Genomic DNA, 9840 nt, shown 5'->3' with positions numbered 1-9840 from the left:
TGTCACGCTCCTGCAGTGAGAAGAGGGTCGCCGGCGTCACGCACAACAGGCGGAGAATGGTGGCGCCGCCTCGAACAGGAGGTAGACGAGAGAGAAATAGTGTTTGAGGTTTTAGTTGTTCATTCCCCTTCTCCCTTTGCTGTCGGCACAAGTACCATGGGCTGGGTTGCCCAGAGTCAGCACGCAGGCCCAACGCTATTCTATTACATGACCTTAGGCTCATAGTGATGCAGCCCATGACACAGGGCCCCACTGTCAGCAAGTTGAGGAGGTGGTTGGCAGTGTATGGCTTAACGGTACATGATCCCTCAGGAGTCAGGAGGCCCGGGACTGTTCTGGCCCTGTGGGCAAGAGAAGGGCGCACAACATATGCATGCAGAATCCCGGCGGCAGCTGATCCAGGAGCCAGCCAACCACCTCCCCCGGCCCGGCCTCGTTCCCTGTGTCCGGGGACTCCAATAATTCCACTTCGGGTCCCGCACCACGGTGTTTGGGAGGAGGGGTTAAATTTTAGCCCTGTCACATCGGATATTCGAATACTAATTAGGAGGATTAAACAGAAGCTAATTACTAATTGCAGACCCCCTAGGCTAAATCGCGAGACGAATCTATTAAGCCTAATTAATCCATCATTATTGAATGGTTACTGTAGCACCACATTATCAAATCATAGACTAATTAGGCTTAATAGATTCGTCTCGCAATTTAGCCTAGGGTTGTGTAATTAGTTTTGTAATTAGTTTAGATTTAATACTTATCCAAACATTCGATGTGCCCCTCCTCCAAAACACCCGACGCGCTGCTGTCACCCGTGCGGTGATGCTGCCAACGACGCCGCGCCGCCGCAGGAGGGGCCGGCCTCGTTCCCTGTGCCCGGGGACTCCAATAATTCCACGACGGGTCCCCGCCTCCGCGCTGTCCTCAGTCACCAACTCGGTCGGGCCGACGCGCTGCGGTCACCCGTGCGGTGATGCTGCCAACGACGACGCCGCCGCGCCGCCGCAGGAGAGGCCGGAAGTTTCCGCGCGGCGGCACGGTCAGCGCACCTCCTCGGCTGCGCTCACCCGCGTGGCGTGGATATGCGTCGCGCCCCGGCCCGCATATCCGCGCGGGCGCCTCCGCGGCCACAGGAGCGTACAGGACGATACGAACATCCGGCCATCCGCATCGTATCGCGGCAATGCTGACGCCGACGCATCGACGCACAACGCTACTGTTCATGTGCTCTCCTAGCACAGGACGCTTGCATGTGAAGCTAACACCGTCGTCACCTGACTACCCGAGATTAGGCTTCTGAGTTTGCAGATGAACACGTGAAATTCGCTCCATGCTGATATCGTCACGCCATCAAATAATTCGAGTCTGCAGGAAGATATGCGAACGGGTTGGATTTGCTATGCATATGGCCAGTTCTGCATTATTGGGTAGCTAGTAGAAAGATATGTGTGCATAATAATCGAAATTAATTTTGCAACTGTGCAGCTGTGCAGGTCGATTTCGCTCACTGCCTGACGTGGGCAGCCATAATACATTTCTTCATCCGCCAGGTCACCCAGTTGCTATATTGCTTATCGCAATCGCTCTCGTGAAAAACGTATCCACATGCGCCCAGCGATCCAAGATCTCCCATCCTTAGCAATCACGAGTACACTGCAGACATCATCGCTGCGTGCGTGTCGTGTTCTCAGTTGTAAAGCGAGTCATCGGCCATCACTAACCTTCATTATTGGTACTAGCTATAGTACGCATATGTGGCTACCGGCTTACCTGACGAACGATTTAGATCGATCCTTCCTGACAGACGCATCTCAATTCTCATGCCCGAAGAATCTGACGACCACGGCAAATGTACATCAACCGCTGATGTTCGTGTGATGCGCATTGTTGCGCACAGTTCCACGAAGGAGATATTTGGATTGATCTGACATCTGTGTCTGCAGAGAATGGAGAGAAGGCCCGTGGTTTCTCTCTCTTTCGGTATGCTATGGGCGAGATGCACCGTAGGAGTGGTAGGCGCATACAATACATGGTTTCGAGCCCATAATGCCATACTATAGTATACCCACTTGTGGAGAAGCAACCGTTTCCAATTAGAAACTAAACAATGATTGCCAATGGCATGGCCAGTACATGCTGTGCCAGGTGTAGTACGTCAGTCAGACTAAGATAAGCTCATGAGCGACAAATAAAAGCGGCCCTAGCTCCATGACAAAACGAGCTCTTATAATGCTCCGACAAGTCATCATTCCTGCCCCGGCCCGCCGCAAGGTCCGTTCTCAAGGTCCAGAAAAATGATCAGAGACCATGGTTCTATTCTATGCACGAATCATGAAAATACTAGGTGAGAGAAGTGTTTCGTGTCCGAAACTGCAACGGCCAATGGGAATTCGAGTAGTAGGGTCGGCGGTGTGGCTTCGGATAACAACGCTGACACACGAGGAGCTTGGGCTCCTTCCCTGTTCCTTCAGATGAGCTCGTCCGATGCATCGGTCGGCACCGCCAAACGCGCGATGCTAATGAAACTGGTAGAGCGATAAGCACCTTGCTTAAACAATTCGGGTTGAGTAGGACGATGGGAATTGATGCGACGAGGCCTGTCGGCTAACTACCCAGCTCTACTCGGGGGAGGGAGGAAGGAGGATTGCGTATGTTAATGCGTGTGTATCATCTGCAGATTGATTGAGTATCTCCCGGTTTACTTTTGGATATACAAATCATCACCATAGTGAGTCCCTTTCCTGGCAGCCAAACTTCAGTGACTGATGGAAGCAGGGGAAAAGTTCAAGCTGATTTATCTGTAAGAAAAATGGACCTCTAAGCCATGATTGTGATTCTGGTGATTGAATGACAATATATTATTGGAATTAAGAATGAGCACTTGTAGGGTTTCATAGGTTTCAGGATGCATCACAAAGAAAGATACTGAAGCTGGAACAAAGAGAGGAATGAAATGGATTTGTCCCATGAATAATTATTTTTGGGTTGATCAAATGGCTTGGATTTTGATAATACTTCACAAGCTTTCCATAGAATCCAAGATCATCAAAATCGGACTCCGGAGTAGAAAGTTATACCTAAAATAAGATGTACTAAAAAATAGGTATAGGAAGTTCCGATGGTACCATCGAACTAATTAAGTAGAGGAACATCCGGTGCTTATAAAAATACACTCAACGAATGATTTGATGAACATACAATGGCATGCATCGGATCATCTGATGCTACCATCGGAGTTTGCATATTTACTTTGTCAAAATCTCCAAAGAGGTTGACAAATGGGTAAGGGGCACCGGAAGGTCCGACGCTTCAAAATTTGTATGCGTCGGATTTTTAGGTCATTCATCCAATGCTAAAAGTTGATCAAAAGGTCTGTATTTTTAGAGAATCCTGTGTAGTTTCAAAGCTTTCCAACGAGTACAAGATCATCAAAAACGAAATTCGGCGTAAAAAGTTATGACATAAATACGGAGTAGCGACATCGTGACCGAAAGGTCCAACAATACTGTAAGACTTTTAGCATTCATCCGGTACTCAAAAAGTGATTGAATGATCTGGATATTTTGAGAATCTTGTGTAGAATTTCATAAGCTTTCCAACAAGTACAAGTTTATCAAAATTGGAGTTCGAAGTTGGGAGTTACGGCCAAAATACGGAAGGCATATGGTAGCACCACTTATTCTGATGCTAAAAAAATACCATTGGAACATCCAATGGTAAACTTTAACTAGCCGTTGGAGCAATGGCTCATTGATGCCTTGGGCTATTTATACCCCTTCCACTCGCCCATTTGTAGTTGCTGGAGTGTGCAGGAGTCCATTGGAGTGCAAAACACATCGAGAATACATCCAATCCACCAAAAGTGCATAAGTGATTAATCAAAGGCTTAGCACAAGAAGAGTGATTAGTACTAGGATAGGCTTAGAGAGGAGAGGGCGCAAGATGTGTCTGCCTTGTGATCGGTCCAAGGAGTGAACCACAAGTGTACAATATGTGTTGGCGCCTTGGAGCCTTGGTGGCTCGCCGGCAAGTTTTTGACCCTCCGGCTTGGTGTGGAGCGGCGTCGACGACCATGTGCGGGGGACGAGGATACCCCCTCCTTCATGGAGAAGTTCCGTAGTGGATACGACGTCAAGGTGATCGGAAGAGAGAGAGTGGTGAGCCTTGCCTTAGTGGCAAACTTCTCATCCAGCTTGGCACAAGCCTTTATAGCGAGTCCAAGACCTTGATCGGGAGAGACTTTGTGATCGGGAGCATATCCTTAGTGGAGCTTCAACGTGGACTAGAGGTGACATTTGCCTACCGATACCATGGGATAAATTGTCGTGCCGAGTTTGCATTCTTCCTAACCTACTTCTTTATGTTTCCGCATTTCATACTTGCAACTTGAGTGCTTTACTTTCTAGATTAGTATCTTGCTAGGATTGGCTCTAGATTGCCAAACTTATTTTGGGTGGGAAGAATCACTAGATCAACCATAAATTGCACATCTAGATAGTATGATCTAGTTTATATTTTGAAGCAGAAGCCATAGGTTAAGGATTTTAAATTTAACTACTTCACTCCATCCTCCTCTTAACCTAGGAGCACCGATTCCTTACATTATCACAAGACTACAGCGAAACGAACAGGTAATGCATTATAGGCAAAATCAATATCAGCATGTGTAACAATACTTTACAGTCGAGCACGTTGGCAAAAAGTTACAATATACATACATGGTAGGGGCACTTTTTAACTTTTGCCTCAGGAAATTCTTGAATCGGTCAACGTCTGAGGATAAGTGCTAAAGTGGTGGTCATCCCTCAATGCTCTGGTAAAATTAGGTTTGTTTGGAAACATAGAAATCCCCTCTAATCCATACTTATTAGGAGAGAATGGGTTCATTTTCCACTTCAAACCACACGGATTGGAAGTGATTAGTTTTATCTGAATAAGACCTTGAAAGGACCACGATGGAGCTAAATTATTCAGTTTTATTTCAATTTTGCAACCTGTATAGGTTCCATGCCACTGTCCATCACACATTAAGAAATGATGATCAAAGGCAGAGCAGTAAAAAACAATTTGTTTATACTCGTACAATTGCTCATTAATCACTAAACAGCAAGTATGTTTAGACCAAAACACCAAGTGGCATGACAGGTTTAGGCTAATACATGCAATCATTGATTTTGCATGTACGCGACAACACAGTCTGCAACTCTGCATTGGGCCACGTACGTGGAAAACCTATTGCGGGCTCGTGCGCCATTCATTTTCCTCTCTCCGCACTCATTCTACCTATTTTGCTCCTTCTCCCTCCATTTCAAATTATAGTTTGTTTTGACTTTTCTAGATTCATAGATATTATTATGCATCTAGACATATACTATATCTAGATGTATAATAATATCTATGAACTAAAAAAACTAAAACGACCTACAATTTAAAATGGAGGGGGTACTTGCTAAAAAAATGTTACTCCGACACCCCTTTCCTCCCTATTTTTTAAAGGGTTTTCTATGATATTTCTGAAATAAGTTCACCATTATAAACTTATTAATAGAAGAAGTTTTGAGAAACTCATCTATAGAAGTTCTTTTGTTCACTGCCCCCCCTCCCCCTGGCCCTCCCAAGATAGCCTTTTGTAGGAAGCTCTATAAACTGTAAACAGAAATTTTGCCGGCTCCGCCCCCATTGCTCCTTAAAAAAAGAGTTCTTTTTCTTACAATTTTTTTCGGAAAAAACTTTATTGAACAAGTTTCCTAAGATCTCGTTTGAAAAGTTTTTGAGGGAACTTGTTTGAACAAATATTCATCAAACGTTAGAAAAGGTTTCCTTGACAAATTCTTCTAAAAATTATCTTGAGCTCCCGCTCCCTCGGAAAGTTTTTCTTCGGGGAAAACCAAAATAAAAAGAGAATGGAAGTTCCACTATAAGTAGTTTTGATGAGTTCTCTCGAGAAGTTGTCTAAAAAGATTGTTAAAAAGAAGGGGCTCCTATCTAGCTTGTGGAAGCTAGATAAGAGTAGTAACTTTAAGACCTATTAGGCTCAAAAATAGAAAATTAACTCAACATTTTAATAGATTAGATTCAACAATTTTTTAAACTTAGATCAACATCTGAAAAGAGTAAAATCAACATTTTGTAAAACATTGATCAACATTTTGAAAGAAAATATAATGTTCAATGTTTCTTATAACCTAGCTCAACATTTTGGAAAACTCAATTCAACATTTTTCTAAACCTAATTCAACATTTCAGACCATCATTCTATACTGCTTCTTTTTTGTTGTCGCAATGGAAGCACCGGCGGTGACGCATAGGGTGCCCGAGCACAGGTGCGGCATGGTGGTGGGAGGAGGACCGGCGCAGGCGCATAGAGGCGCGACCCTGTGGGCGCAGGTGCGGCGTGGTGGGGGAGGGACAGCGGCGCCATGGGGTGCCGGCGCCGGCACTAGCGCGTGGCGGCGCGGTCTTGGGGCAACGGCGGGTGACAGCGGAGGCACAGCGTTTGCCCCGGCCACGGGTGCGGGCGCAAGGGTTAGGGCTGTCAACGAGCCGAGCTTGAGCGAGACTGCCACCTCAAGCTCGAGTTCGATATTGGCAGTCTCGTTCGAGTTCGATAAGGCCAGTCTCAGTACATAGTTTCGTTGCACTGTTATCAAGACTGGAAAATAGGTAACTATATCGGTTGAGTGTCATAGGGATGAAACTCCTCTCACATATGATGAAACTTCCCCTTCTCTCTTCTCATAAAGATCTTGCCAAGTCAGCAAAATTGTTGATGTGGTATGGAATTTAATGCCTATGAAACTCTCCAATTCCATTGAGGCTGGCTTAAAGTCATGAGCCGAGCTCGATTCGAGCCTGAGATCCGACCGAGCTTAAAGGCAGGCTCGAGCTTAGTTCGACAGGAGCTCGCGAAGGCTCGAGCTCGACTCGAATAGGCTCGTCTACACACATTTTCAGAGCTTGCTATCATTAGGCGAGAGCGAGTGGATGGCTGTGAGGCAAAACAAAAGCAGGGACTTGGGGTCTTCCGGATCTGCAAAGACGAAGTTAGAGGGTGTTTGGATACGAGGTGCTAAACTTCTTCCGGATCTGCAAAGACGAAGTTAGAGGGTGTTTGGATACGAGGTGCTAAACTTTAGTAGGGTCACATCAGATGTTCGGATGCTAATTAGGAGGACTAAATATGAGCTAATTATAAAACTAATTGCACAGATGGAGTCTAATTCGCGAAACAAATCTATTAAGGCTAATTAATCCATCATTAGTAAATGGTTACTGTAGCACCACATTGTCAAATCATGGACTAATTAGGCTTAATAGATTCGTCTCGCGAATTAAACTCCATCTGTGCAATTAATTTTATAATTAGACTATATTTAATACTCCTAATTAATATCCAAACATTCGATGTGATAGGTGCTAAAGTTTAGCAGGGTATCTAATTTGGAGCCTTGGGAATGGAGAGAGTGGCTTTGGGGCTGCTGCCCTGCTGGGCATTTGCATTTGTACGTAGTTTTGTGCCATTGTTGGTTACTGACTTCATGGGAGCGTGGGACAGTGGGGCATGTGAGGTTGACAGACTCCCACTTTGGGGACGTTTGGATATCATGGGTTAAATTTTAGTTTTGTCACATCGGATGTTCAGGTACTAATTAGAAGGACTAAACATAAGTTAATTACAAAACTAATTGTAAAATTCCTAGGCTAAATCGCGAGACGAATCTATTAAGCCTAATTAATTCATCATTAGCGAATGGTTACTGTAGCACCACATTGTCAAATCTTGGACTAATTAGGCTTAATAGATTCGTCTCGCGATTTAGCCTAGAGGTTGTGTGATTAGTTTTGTAATTAGTCTAGATTTAATACTCCTAATTAGTGTCCAAACATTTAATGTGACGGGAGCTAAAATTTAACCCCCTCCTCTAAACACCCCCAGATCTGTTGTTTCAACCCTAAACACAGCGAAAATTAACGAAGGTAGGCGTGCGATAGAAACAACGAGCCTTATCGAATAGCTCGAGCTCGGCTCGCTGGAGCTCGCGCGCTTCAGCTCAGGCTTGAGCTCGGCTTGATTCTTAGTTGAGCCGAGCTTGAATCGAGTTTTTAACGAGTCAAGTTCGAGTAGCTCGCGAGCCTCGAACTTTTTTGACAGCCTTAGCGAGGGTGACAGCATGCGGGAGGAGGCGGCGGTGGCGTGCTAGTTAGGGTTGAGTGAGGAGGTCAGCATTAAATGGTGAAGAGCTACATGCACTAATCTCAAACACTGGAAGTCCATTAAGAAACGAGCCTCAAACACTGTCAGTTCGTTCACATTCGGATCATTCATTGGCCGAAAAGAACGCTATGTATTGAAGCCCACAAGGTCCACATAACATTGGCCAGGGTTGTTGCGTTCAAAGCTGACTAAAAAGGAAAGGCCCGCATCTCCTGGCCCATCATACATACGGTGTCTCATGGTCCACAAACTTCACATACCCATTGCACAGGCCAGTCACATGCAAAATAAGCAAACGAGATTTGAGAAATGTTGATCAAAGTCTCCTTTTGTCGCATCTTTCCATCTCTGGCCTAGCAAACCGCGCTGCTTGCCCCGTTGACTCGTCCTCGCCAACTGCGCTACCAATCGCGCCCAGCGCCGTGCGCTTGCTGCCACCGGCCACGCACGTCCACGGTCCACGGCTCAGTTCGGCAGGCGCGGACCTCCCCCCATGGGCCATGGACCAACCAAATCCTGCCACTCCGCATGAGCCGATCGCGTCTTCCTCAGAAGCGGCAGGTGTCCCGCTATCGCCGTTGCGTCCATGTGCGCGCGTGACCAGCGGCGCTGGGAACTCCTCGAGCTCGCGCGGCACGAACACATTCCCTCCCCCTCTTAGGTCCCGTTTGAATCCATCAACTAAAGTTCAGCTAGTTAAATTTAGTTGATTTGGATCCAAAGTGATCAACTAAAGGACCAGCTAAAACTCCTCCTAACTAAAAAAATCTTTTAGCTAGTTCCACCCAGCTAAACCAGTTAAAACTGTTCAAAGATCAAAATGTCCATACGAGTTCAGAGAAATTACCCACTACCACAGAAGCATTAACTTCCCCTCCTCTCGATCTAGTTTTCCCACAAGCCGCCCTCTCCACCACGCCGCACCCATCAGACTTCCCGATCCCTTTTTCTTCTCCGAGCCGCCCGCCCCTTACCTCCCACCGCGCCGCCCCATCCCACCTCCACCGCCAGTAGATCTCTGTCGACACCAGATGGTTCGCCTAGAAGATGTCGTCGACGACGACGTCCTGTTTTGGGAAGCCAATTCCCCACCCCGCAATCGGTTGTTCATCCCCGCTCCGCATCGGCGTCAGCCCCCAATCACGGCAGTGCAAGATTAAGCACGCCGGCCTCGTCCTTTGTCGGTTTGGGCTGTTGGCGAGCTGGACCTAAACTCTGAGGCACAGGACATCGACGACTTGTCCTTTATGGACATCTTGGGTGCATAGTCGGCCAATGCACTCCGAGCGGCCTCAGATGGCGTCAACGGTACCTAGACAAGCGTCCCCCTTGGAGGTCATGGCGTGGGGCCAGTGGTGGCTGCGGCGGCCGTGGTGCCCGCGGCGGCCGTGTCCCAGGTGCCGGTCGTGGTGCCCCTGCTAGTGGTGAGGCTGGTCCCAGCCATGTCTCCAGCGCTAGCCATGGTGACAGTATTGCGCCACCCCATCCTCCTGCAGCGCAGCCTTATCGGGCTCCTCGGCCGACCGGCCAAACTTCAAGTGCTGCTGGTGGGCATGGTCGCGTTCGTGCTACAACTTCAGAGTCTTATGGCACCTACCCGGAAGAAGAAGAAGACGACGATGTCGAGG

Source organism: Setaria italica, chromosome V (genome assembly GCF_000263155.2).
Source record: "Setaria italica strain Yugu1 chromosome V, Setaria_italica_v2.0, whole genome shotgun sequence".
Taxonomy (NCBI): domain Eukaryota; kingdom Viridiplantae; phylum Streptophyta; class Magnoliopsida; order Poales; family Poaceae; genus Setaria; species Setaria italica.
Note: the sequence above shows the minus strand (reverse complement) of the source record.